Here is a 12,239-nt window from a genome sequence, read left to right as displayed (position 1 = left end):
GCTCTTGTGCACTCAGGTATTCTTGATTTTTGTCCCAATATTTTGGATTCTCGCACAGAAAATCCGTCGATATATTCATAATGGTGAAAAATTCTCTTGAAGCTTCCGTTATAAAGCAGGACAAAGTTGACCACTGATTTGCCTCAACAGCTTTTACTGGTGTCTTGTCCTCCGTATTTTCTGTTTTTTTGCGCTTACGTGGTGTTTCAAACGATTTTCTTGGCTTGTTCAAAGCTACTACCATTCTCTTTTTCTCATTACTGCTGACATCCGCATCGAAAAAACTCAACGCCACGTTCCACTCGGACAAATACCATAAGTGGTTCTTAAACGCTTTTATGGCGACTGAGGCGAAGTATTGCTCGTGAAAGTTATACATATCTTTTAAAAATTCTAAATCCACACGAGGGGCGGAAACTGAGTTACTTAGTCGGTACCAATATCGTATAAAGCATTGTGAAATAAATATTGCCACTGTTGTATAATGGTCCATTAGTTCTTGATCTCCTAAAATTTCATCGCACATCCACAATTTCAGCACGTATATTGCCCGCGCCATCCATCTGGCTCAACTTAGTGCACCTGCTTTGCGGAATCTTTGCCCTTTCAGAGGCAACCCACCTAAAAACATTATAACCAACTCGAGAAGCTCCTCATAATCTCCACGTTGTTGACGTACTCTCAGCTGATTATGGCAAAAATCGACGATGGTATCCCTCCACGGTGCAGTTAGGACTTTTAGCTTAGGATCGTGTAGGACTGTTCTGTATTTTCGATCGCGGTAGTTTTCGTTGAATTCTTTCTTGAAGTCATTGAAAGAATCGAGATTACTAGATTTGGATTTATCTCCATACAACTCAAAAACATGCTTAAGCACTATTTCAGCAACGTGATGACGGCATGCTAATGCTAGCATCTTTTTCTTCAGTAATGCTGGAAGACGGCTTATAATGCCAGTTTTTATGCCGGTATTTACGCTGGTTGTGTCAAAACTCATTCCAACTAACCTATCCTTCAGGCCCCACTCGCCAATTGTTTCCATTATAGCAGCAGTTTCTGCATTTGCTGTGCCACATGAAAGGTAAGGTACCGAGAGTAGTTTTGATATTCCTGCTCCAGTGACAACAATGGGAAGCCGATCAACACGTTTACCGTCTGCGTTAGGCAACATTTTCCCGTCCCAATGTATTACCAACGGACGTCAGGATTGAAACTTTGTTTAAGCTGATAGTAAGACAGATGAAATGAACAAAAGAAATTGGATTAAATATTTTAAGTATGAATCATTTAAGGTTCAAGTTACATTTTTTGAGCATGTATTAGTTTTGAACGCTGGGTAGTATGGGTAGGAAAAATTGTGTTCAGCTTTGCCACCGGATTATACATTTAAACCTTTTCAAAACTCTAAAAGAAGAATATCAGCCGATTTATCAGATCACAACGATTCAAATCATACAAAATAGCTGCTGGAAAAACTATCGGTTTCGCTAAATGGTGCTTTTGAAAAAGTGGCTGTGATTTTTTGTCACACTACCACACCGTGCTGGGGCATGCAACACAACAGCGCAATGAAAAAACCACAGCCACATTTTCAAAAGCACCATTCAGCTAAGCCGATGGCTTTTCCGGCAGGTATTTTGCATGAATTGTATCCTGATGATCTAATTAATCGACTGATATTCTTCTTTTAGAGTTTTGAAAAGATTTAAATGGATAATCTGGTGGCAAAGCTGAGCACAATTTTTCTTACGCACACTACCAAGCCTTGAGGTAACTTGAGCCTTAAATGTAATTCCAAAATTTACGAGTTTAAGGGGTTACATACCTTTTTGTGAGAAAAATATCATGAAAGTTTGAATTTGCGTAAAGGCATAAAGCAATGATTTCATTACATAAAACTTATAGTATTTTGGTAGCATATTTTTCATTGAAATAAACAAGCATAAGTTTATAAAAATATATTGATAATTGGTGGAGTTATGGTTTTTTCCCCGAAACCATTTTTTATTTAAGAGGTTTGCCGTGATCACGATTGAAGACCAATAGATCATTGAAAAAATAATAATTTTTCCTGCATTCGGGAACGTTTTTCCTAAAGATTCGCTATTTTAAGCTCTAAAAATTGTATTAAAAAATTCTCATTCACAAAACAAAAATTTATGCATAAAAAAGGAATCATTAAGGTACGACAAAAATTAATTACGATCAAGAAAATCGGTTGAATGGTTTTTCGGCAATCGTGATCACCGAAAAAACATTTTGGGAAAACAACATTTCGAGATAATCGAGTTTAAAATTTCAAGTTACCACTGCTCTTCGTAGACGAAGCGCGCTTGGAAGCGCTGTTACTTTCGATCTATTTCTCGAATCTCTATAAAAATTTGGGAAAATATTTTCAAGGAGTTGTACTTTCAGATAAAGTATTAAAAAAATACGATTTTTTGAGAAATAAAAAGGTATGTAACCCCTTAAGAAATTCGGAATTTGGTAGTATTTCGAAATCGGCAAGTCTTGAATTTTACCAGTTGAAGGAATAAAAATATAATAATTTAATAAAAATATTTGCCTGTTCAGCTAATTCCTCGCGATACTTTTTTCTTGAACGACGGATGGTCTGGTAATTCATGGAATAATCGGCTTTGTTGGCACATTTCGTGTGACTGTCTTCAACGATCGCTTCAAGAATTAAGCTTGCATTTCTGTTTGATATCCCAGTTCTTTCAAACGCTGCTGCAACTCTTGGTGTTGTTATGTTTATTTTTTTAGCTAAAACAGATTTATTGTGGTAAACATTTCCGTGTCCTTTATAGGCAACTTTCGCGTCAAATTCAGTATTATCACCTGCTTCCCGTAACTTCATAATCTTCGACAAAAGCAAAAATTATTGAACTACTCTCTACGTGTTTTATTAGAGACTCACCTTATCTTCGACACACGCTACAGTACAAGGTAATGGATGAGATAAATTATTTTTAAATAATTTCCGTTTCTCTGTAGCACATGGTGAGTTTTTACCTTGAGAACGCTGTATATCTGAATTAATTTAATTAATTCAGAGTTAAAACGTGTTTTAACGCTATCTTGATGACGTTTTTCTTGTTGCCAATTATTATAACGTGTTTTAACTCTGTAGTGTAAACATGGTATAAAGCTACCTATTGATTTTATATACTAACATATATCAAGCTCAAACCCCCTGTTGACATTTTTACTAGAATTCCCTTATGAGGGCTCACTAGTCATTCACCTCTGATACCAGATCTCCCATCTCTCACATATCCGTGGCGTCAGCGGGTCTATGAACAACCTAAATGAAGATCGAATAATCCACCCTGCAGAGATCCATAGTCGTATGCTAACAGGGATGGAAATGTTCTTCATATTAAGGTCTATCCAAAAGCGAGTTGCTGAAGAAAAAACGATGAGCACAGCTTTCGGTTGCTAAGCGTTGCGTGTATTCAGTTCGTGATATATGAAGGTACTCCATGGCATCGTGCTGCTTCCAAAATGGATTCGAAAGAGCCGTTGTCAAAAGCACCTTCAATATCAAGAAAAACTCCTAAACTTAATTGCTTTTGCGAAAAGGGTTTTCAATGTTGTAGACAGCATTGTGCAACAGGATGATAGCAAAGTTCCCCCGCTGATATGCATGTAGCGTTGCATGTAGCGAGGGCTCGGCAAAGCTGACATCCCGATTTGAGAAGGAAGGTCAGACTGATCGATTTCAAACTTTTTGCCTCCTCATAAGTGACGCGGTAACTAGGGGCAGATCACTCTAAGAATGTATAACAAATTGGCATCAAATTAGAAAAAAAATGCATTTAATTTCCATTTTTGCATCAGGTTTGCACTCCCTCGCAGAAAAGTTTGTTTAACAAACGTTCTACGCTGATCCACTTTGTTCGACGTTTTATTAAATGTAGGGCTAGTTTTTCTGTAGGGTTTTGACGTCTTACACGCAAAGCAAACAACATTGCACGCAACGCAAAAACATTGCACGCAACGCAAAATACATTATGAATTTCTATTTTGATGGAAATAAATGCATTTAATTTCGCTGATTTTTAAAAATGCATCACAAGTGATCTGCCCCTAGCGCGATAACCTTTGGGAATGAATTTTACATATATTTCCGTCGCTCATTGATCCCACGAGTCGTGCGAGAAAGAAAGGTCCGCCACGCCAGAGCTCCGCAGTAACGTGGTAAGGGACACTTACTGTGGGGGTTGCCCAGGTACCCCACAGGCTCCGTTAACGATCGAGCATCGTTTTCACCCCCTCGATCACTCATCCCTCGGCACGGATCGCTTCACGCCTTGGACTTGAGGTTATGACCTTTTTTGCTTTACGTGGTGACCGCGGCCCAGATCACCACAACCATCCATCTTTACCAGGGCTTTGGACCTGTAGCTCTGGTTCTCAATAGTTCCAAGTACGTAGGTGCTACTATTTAGTCAAGGTGGTTATTAAAACTCAACCGGTGTGGTGCACTTGATCGGATCGATTTCCAAATAAAATTTTTTTCCTTACAAAAAACATGTTGACCAAAAAATTGAGTTTTGTTGTGCTCTTTTGACAAAAATTCATTGTAAAGAATCAGAATTTTCTTGATGAAAAAGGAACCGTTCAAGTACACAAGAATGTAAACACAAACAATTAAAAAAAATATATGGAAATCGGATGAATAGTTTTTGAGATATCACGTAACGGTACTTTTCAAAAAACTTTATTCCGAGATAATTGCGTTTAGAGTTTTGTGGTAAAGAGCCAGCACTTTGCAAACGGTTGTAATTTAAAATCTAATGTTCCGATCTGGATGAAATTTTGCATAGATGTTTTCCAAAGTATCTGCTTTTAGAATGTTCAATTTTTTGTATTTGTATATAACTCCTTAAGTAGCTTTCCAACATAGAAATTCCCTTTATGGAAATACGGCTGTTAAACCAATGCCATGGAAGCGTTTCCTTCCTGCACAAGGAGGTATAGATTAATAGTGGCTGTATGTCTTTGCTGTAGACTAATTTGTGCTACTCTAACCATACTCGATCACAGCGTTACACATTTCATCATCAACACTTGTTGTACAGCAACTAGAAGATACCAAATTCGTTGACTTATAAGCTCCTATACTGCCGCTAGAAGCATAATTATCCCATGTGTATAGGGATTCCCATAGCACATGGGCCAATTATGCTTCTAGCGACAGTATAGCGAACCCCGAAATGGGTCTTAGGGACATGAGCATCATTAGAATCTTACGATTTGCGAAGTAACAAAAGTACACTGTATGTCTGAGATTGGCATAACACAGCAAGGGTAAGACCCACGACACTGTGCGCGACTGCCATATTTTAGTCCTGGCCATTCTGGAGAGGAGGAACCCAATGGATCAATTCTTGGTTGCGATACTACAACCCACCGAATACCAAACGACACCACGCTGGTTTTGTCTGGAGAAATATAAGAGTTTTATCAACTTTCAAAAACCACTTTAGTAAAGAAAAGTGAAGTTGAGAGAGAGAGAGAACTCATTCCTGGTGTCAATGAAAAACACCAGTTAGTGCCCTACATGTACTCGCAAAAGGTTGAGGCAGCAACCGTGGATCTAATTTATCCAAGACAGTAAACACCCAGGTCAACACATTAGGAACGACGTCAGTAAGATCCTTATCACGATAGTCACAGCAAACCATTCGAGTAGATCGCGACCATAACTCGGCGCTAATTGGCTCTCGAAAGCGCTGGTTGAGTCACTACCGGCGGAACTAAAAGGGACATCGGCATGGAATGAAATTCAGCCGTCTCACTACAATAATACAGAGAAGATAGCAGCACAACCATGTAGTAAAATAGAAATAGGTAGCGTGAAGACGGGAAGCAAATCCTGGGGGCGCACATCTACCTCTCCCCCGCTATGGATAGGCGAGGACTGGCAGAACAAGAGGTTTAGGTTTAAGCAGTAGACTTACTGCAGTAAGAATCCGACAGTAGCATGAGCCAGCAAGTTGTGAACTCTTGTAAAGATTCCCCTTCGTCACACATATCTAAAATGGTTTTCGTTATGTATTGAATTCCATTTTCAAACGATTCTCTTGTTATTTGGAATATGTATATTCGTTTCCTTTACTTCATATCTAGACCAACATGTGAAAAGGACGTAAATGCAAATGAAAGTTTCTTTGTTTACTTTCTCTACCGTCAATTACTCGGCCGCTTTTACCTTTGCCGCTTAACTCTTAGCATAATATGCTAGGCGAAATCAGTCTTTCGTTATATACTGAAAAAATGTTGGGAGGTTGGTTTGCACTTACGCCCTTTTCGCGTGTTGGTCTAGATATGATGCACATCACTCTGAATAGCGGTCAATCATTCCTCCAGCTTTCTCTAGCACAACCTCCAGCTTCTCATTTATGTGCTTCTGCTGGTCGAGCATTTGAAGCTGCCTCATCAAGACCATCTGCTGCAGTTGGATTGTCGAGAAACTTTCAAGCTCCGATCGAGGTTCTGGTAGTTTGGATCCAGTCTAAAATATCGAAAACAGTTTAGATAGCGTTGATAAAACGAGAATACAATTTTTATATATTACCGTTTTCTTCAAACGTCTACTCTTTGGTAGAGGAGGAGAAAACTTTTCATCTGTTGCAGTCACCAACGGGTTGGGAAGTAATGAAGAGTTTTTCGGTTCTGCGGCAACCATGGCGGAGAATTGCGATGAGCCCTCGCCCGCTATATCGTTGCGTTCCTTCAGGCCGGTTTTACTAGCTCCAAACGATATCCCGTCTGCAAATTCACACTTTATTTATTTAAGAAACCTATGTTATATATTCTGTACTTACAGTTCACCTTTGATACTGCTGGGTTTTCTTCAGCTCCTAGGAGGTCATAAATTATTTTTTCCTTTGGATTCAGACAAATTTGTCGGTTTCCGGTAGCCTTTTTATCGGTTTTTGCTTTTATTCGGGCCTTCATGTTTACTTTCTTCATAATTTGTTTTTCTGATTTCCATTCCAGTCTCCACCAAGAAATACATTACGATTTCTTTTGCCGCATTTGATTTTTGTTTTCTTACTTGCGGGGTTTGACTTTTTTCCAAGAGGACGCTTCCGAACCGGCGCAAAGCTGAGAAAATCTCTGATATGTCGAGATTTCTCTGAAACGTCCTTGTCGATTTCGTTCTCTTCATCATCCTGATCATTTTCCGGATAGGAAAATTCTATTTCCAGCGACTGGAGCTCTTCAAACGCTCGTTTTTTAGCCATTGCGCGTATTTTCACCGAACTGGAGACAATACAGTTTTGTTTTGAATGTAGAATGCAAGATGTGGAAAGAGAAGGTGGAAACATTTGTTGTTTTTGAGTAACATCAACAACACCATCCAATTGAAACGACGCTTGTAAGTACGTAGTAAAAATCTCTTAAAAATAACCAATCATATCTGTGATAGTAAAGGCACAGGCAAACAGATATAACACTATGGCGGATCTTACACTTTCAATATATTGACGGATTAATAGAATGCCTATAGGTACAACAATCTTATTTGAATGACATCGTCATCGTCAGCGGCTAATATTTTAATATTTTTGTAAATACTAGAGAGCATTGGGCTTCTCCCTTATTGAGTTCTTGTCGCCCGGTCTCACGAACACTTCTGCAGCTTCCTGGTTGAAAACAATCCCATTTGATTTTGCCGTCTTTGTTTATTATTTTCCACCAGCTAGTGATGTAGTGCTTGCGTCCTGTGACGTGTACGTACATGAGCTGTAGAAAAGTCTATGCCCTGAAACAATTCTCGTTAAATATTTGATTAAGAGCGAAAAATTCACTTTGAGTGGAAATTCCTGACAATCAGTTACTCGCCAATCACAGATGTACAGTATTAAACAAATGATAAAGTTTTATCTTTCATTCACTGCTATAAACTGTGAACGGCCAGTTTGTTCACAATTACCCTTCAAAAGGAATTTTGGTAGTTAGCTTTTACGCGCTAAGCATATGTTTGTCGAGAATTTTTCACTAGTGGTCGGTACCCCAAATGTTTCAGTGGCGCCATATTCGCATATGCGACGACAGTCCAAACTAAAATATACATTTGAAATGGTCGTTAACTCTGGGGAAGAATTGTTTTAAGTGCAATGTTTGTTAGCCTGTGGTGAATGTGGCCTCATTTTATGCGCGAGTGCATTTCTCATATTTTTCCAAAGAACAGAAACATGTGAAGGAGAAAACAAAAACACCTGATGCCTTACTTCGTTCTGATTGGTCAGTGATGTAAATATTTTCGTTTTGCGAGCCCGCTCGCCATAGTGATTTACACCACGTACAAGCTTCGTTTTCATTGATTAGTTGTGCCGTTCTTATGCTCCGCGGATCCGGATGCCATGAATATTTTCACAAGAAAATAAAGTTAAAACACTCTAAAATGAAACCACTTTTCTATTTTACCTCTTGACTCATAACAAGGTATGATATCACATGTTTTTTCTATTCTCATAAATAACTCTGTTCACTTGAAAAAATACAGCAGTACTCACAAGTATACATTTAAATGTGGACACCTTTCATAGTACACCGTGAGTTGCACATGTAGCATAAGCTCATGTTCGAAAGTAGTATAAACTACCTGTTCGAATTTGTTTTTATTCATACCAACGATGTAGTTTACTCTGGAGACTTTAATTTTCAATAGATGCTACAAGCATCGCAGTTTGCTATTTTTTATTCATACGACCCATTTTGTTGGTAGTACCGGTAGACTACTTAGGTGCCAAGGTCAGTTTGGCGATTCCGGTGGAGTAGGGCGTCCGGTTTGCTGGAGTCCCGGCGCGACTGGTGGTGTCTCGTCGCGGTCTACTCAGTCTAGTTCCCGACGGTGAATTTGATGGAAAGGATCCTGGCGAAATAAGTTCTCCCAATGCCGATTCTTCTTTGATTTTAGATATATTTCTATCGGGTTAACCGATGGGGTTCCATGGTCGGCTTAGTAATTCCAGATGGAGCGTGGCGTCCAGTTCGTTGGCGTTTCGAGGACCCATACTCGATGCTCTTTTGCAGTCTACTCGACTAGTCCTACGCGGTGAATCTAGCTTATTCCTGCGGAGTTCCCTGGCAGTGATTGATGTCCCGAAACTGCTGCTCGATTTTTATCACGCCGCACAGTGGCTGGAGGCTGGCCAAAACCTCAAAAATTTATTTTTGAAATATTGATATTTTATATTTTTCCTAAATTTTCTCATGTATTGAATGATGTGTATTCAAAATTTTATGATCATTGGATAAGAACACGATTTTTAACATGAGTTTAAACGTAGCAAAGTCCGGAATTTTTAATGATTTTCATTTCCGAAACCACCATTGCTCTGTTCACTTCAAATGCATGTTGCTCTTTTGATTTTGGTCCGATTTTAGCACAACTAGTTTCATTGTGTAGAGGAACGAAAGACCTTGGTTAGTGAATAAAATACATTTGGTAAATTTACTTGGAACTATGACTTTTTAGTTTAAATATGTTTGAGGGGGTCAGATCAAAAATACTTTTTCCACTAATGTATTCTGTACAAATTTCGGAATCATTTCGGAACGGTCACATAGTATACATTCTATGGGAAATAACCTCTACTTTTCGAATATCATGGTCTCGTTCTGCGCCTAGGTGCGCAAATTTTTTTAAGGAGATTTTGAAGCTTTGTTGCTGATATGGAGGCGCATGGTGTTTTGTGTAAAATAGTTAGACAATCTACAGTAAACCAACTCGTTATACAATGGATTTAAAGTAGTGTTCTTCATTTTTTATGATATTGCTGACATTGGTGAACAGTAACGGAAAATCTGTCATGAAAACGGGATCATAGTTATAAGAAAGGTTCAATGACACTGTATGGAAAAATGCATTTAATATTTTACGACTTTTGACATCAAAAATGAGCTCAGCACCTCAAAGTTAGCTTAAATTGTGATTTTCAGCCAAATTAGGTAACATTTGAGGTTTTGTCCGACTTTTGTTTGAAGACCCGCCACTGTGCGCCGTTTCCGCTGTAAGATGGTAATGATCTACATCATAACTCTGTTGACTGCGTTCCACGTCTTTACGTCGCTGTATTGTCCCATTCCTGCTGCCACGTCACAATTGAATCGATTCTCATCATCTTCCTCACGTTTCTGGCGTTTGATTGATTGTAGCACTTGATAGCAGATGGGGATCCTCTCGGCGATAACACATACTGCCTCCGAAGATATTATTCTGTGCGAAATCGCAACTCGTACGACCACCAGCCAGAACGTCCTGTTCAATTTTCGCGGTGCAGCTCAGGCAAGAATCCCATATCGCAATATCGTTGACGAAACACTAGATAACAGACCGCAGGTGTAATTAACGTGGTTGTTAAAGCTCAACCGGTCGTCGATTATCACTCCCAATTGCTTCAGTGCACGCTTTGATGCAATTACGTGATCTTATCCGCTGAACCGCTTTGCAGTTGCTGGCCAACAATACGTCCGTTTTGTTGAGAGCTATTTGCAGCTTGACCCCGTTCATCCAGCTCTCGATCGCGTCTATTGTCTCTGTCACCGACACCTCCACTTCTTCAACTGTCTCACTCATAACCGTTGGTGACACGTCGTCCGCGAAACGCACAATTTTCACTTTCACAGGCAGTGTTAGGACCCCATCGTACATCCCGTTCCAAAGAGTTGGACCGAGAATGGAACCCTGAGGAACGCCCGCGGCGACTCGCATTGACTTCTGCCCTTCGTTCGTCTCGTACAGCAGCACTCTACTCTGGAAGCTCTTCAGGATCTGGCTCATTCTTCTGTGCAGCGCTGCGACATTGGCCTATACGAGGCTGGATGGCCCAATGACTTCCCTACCTTTGGCAGCAACACCATCTTCTGTACCATCCACATTTCGGGGAAATTGTCGTCATCTAAACACTTCTGCAGTAGCATCCTGAACATTTCCAGATATGACAGGATCGCTGCTTTCGGCGCCACGCGTGGTATTCCATCCGGACCGGGGGCTTTCTTTGATTTTAATCGCATCGACGCTTCTTTGAGCTCGTCGTTAGTCGCTTGCCACTCGGCTGTGTTTACCCCTTCTTCTTCTCCGTACGGTGTTGGTGACCAGGTATTTGAATCGTGCTTCGGGAAGAAACCCTCAACGATTATCTTTTGCTTACCCGGACATATTTCAGCTGGTATCGACGGGTCCTTCGGCATGACGACTCAGTTCCCCCAGGGATTGGCGTCTGCTTCGCAGCACAGCTATTTATGGCTTGCTAAGCTTGATCTCCCATTTTAAAGCGTCTCTAGCTTCTCGAAACGTCACTTACGCTCCTCTCTCACTCACCGATCCTGCTCTCTGAGCACGCCTACTGGCTCTAAGACAAGCAGCGTGTAGCGTACGGAGCTATTTATTTAACCAGTAAGCTGCACGCCATCTACTGCATGGCTCCAGTTTTCGTGGCATTGTAACATCTCAATCCTTCTTGTTACATCAGCCGCATCAACGTACTTGACTCCGCTGTTCGCCGAAGTGGCTCAACAAAGAGGTTTTTCTTAAAGATTTTCGTCTTCCACTTTAGCTTGCCGGTCGTCCTCTGTGCTGCAGAAGAGTTCCATTGGTAGCGAATCGCCTGGTGGTCGCTATGGGATACTTCTCGCACACTCTCCAGCCCTTGTTCGCCGTCAGTCGAGGACTACAGAATGTGGCGGAATTTCTCTCGGTGCCGATATCCGTTTCGTGAACCAATAAGCTCCCAGTGTTGTTACTATACCAGGAGCCGTTTAGCTCTCCGCTTCGACGCGATCTACTCGTTGTAGTGCTCGGTGGTAGACCCAGCCTCTACATCGAGCCGACCGGAAGGTGTCGAGGTCTGTCGCCAATTTTCACTACAAGGAAATATTCTCACAAGATAACTTTTGTAAATGAAACTTTGAGAATTCAATTTAAAATATTAGGCAAATTTTTGTTGAACATATTGATTTTTTCAAATTTCTTCAAAATGTTTCGGGGAGCTACGCTACTACGCCACTGACTAAAAATAACATTTCCTCCCAAAAACGTTTTCATACATCAAAAATTTTATGTTGATGCCAAATAATTTTAAAATGCATGACAGGTCGAGAACTGACACGAAAGCAAAAATACAAGTCTTGAGAAAAAAAATTCTTGATACCTACGTATTGATAAACAAACAATCTTAAGAAACAAACTATTGTTGCCCACCAAATCTCCCTTCTGG

Source organism: Topomyia yanbarensis, unplaced genomic scaffold (assembly GCF_030247195.1).
Source record: "Topomyia yanbarensis strain Yona2022 unplaced genomic scaffold, ASM3024719v1 HiC_scaffold_137, whole genome shotgun sequence".
Classification (NCBI taxonomy): domain Eukaryota; kingdom Metazoa; phylum Arthropoda; class Insecta; order Diptera; family Culicidae; genus Topomyia; species Topomyia yanbarensis.
Note: the sequence above shows the minus strand (reverse complement) of the source record.